This window comes from Chaetura pelagica, unplaced genomic scaffold (assembly GCF_000747805.2).
Source record: "Chaetura pelagica isolate M959 unplaced genomic scaffold, ChaPel_1.0 scaffold172, whole genome shotgun sequence".
Classification (NCBI taxonomy): Eukaryota; Metazoa; Chordata; class Aves; order Apodiformes; family Apodidae; genus Chaetura; species Chaetura pelagica.
The window spans coordinates 66,121-66,785 of NW_009952433.1; the positions used below are offsets into that span (position 1 = coordinate 66,121).

The window sequence follows — 665 nt, forward strand, 5'->3', positions numbered from 1 at the left end:
GGCGGCCGCCATGGCCAAGAAGACCCTGATGGAAGGTGAGTGGGAGGCCAGGGGGTCTTCCCGGGTGTCTTGTCAGGGCGGATCTTCCCACCTCCCAGAGCAGCTGTGAAGTGGCTCCAGCCTGGAGGTGCCTTTTGTCCTCTCCCTGTGTCCCTCTTGGGGGTCCTCCCTGGGGCTGGGCCTTGCCAGTTTCATCAGCCCCGGTGGTGCCGGGGTTAGGGAGCTGCTGGAGGTCTTGCCTGCTCAGTAGGAGCATCACCAGTGCCAGTCCCAGGCATCCAGGGCATATCCCAAGTTACTGACCTCTCCTGATGGAGATGCCCTTCTCCCCAGTGCCCTCTCCCATGATAGCACTGCCCTCCCATGGGACACACATTCCAGACATCCAGTTGGAACATCCAGAGTCCTGGTTTTTACCCATTCCTGCCCCAGCTGAGAAGTGTTTCTGGTGTCCCTGAAGGCAGGTTGCTCCTCAAATCCCTGGGGCCTCCTGGCCCCAAGGCCACTTTGGTAGCCAAAGGAGGTGGAGAAGCAATGGGAGGGCTGGGGAGAAGACCCCGTGTGGTTCCCACCCGTGGGAGTCACAGCACCAGGTGCTGGGGGACAACTGGAGGTGGGATGGGGTGACAGTGGAGGGGCAGGGGAGTGGGTGTCTCCTGCCACTG

At 61.7% G+C, this 665-nt stretch overlaps 1 protein-coding gene across 1 annotated transcript in view; it reads left to right on the plus strand.

Annotated features, from left to right (window-relative positions):
* Positions 1–665, plus strand: part of DND1 (DND microRNA-mediated repression inhibitor 1) — a 3,281-nt gene that overhangs the window by 1,603 nt on the left and 1,013 nt on the right. The window lies entirely within an intron of this gene.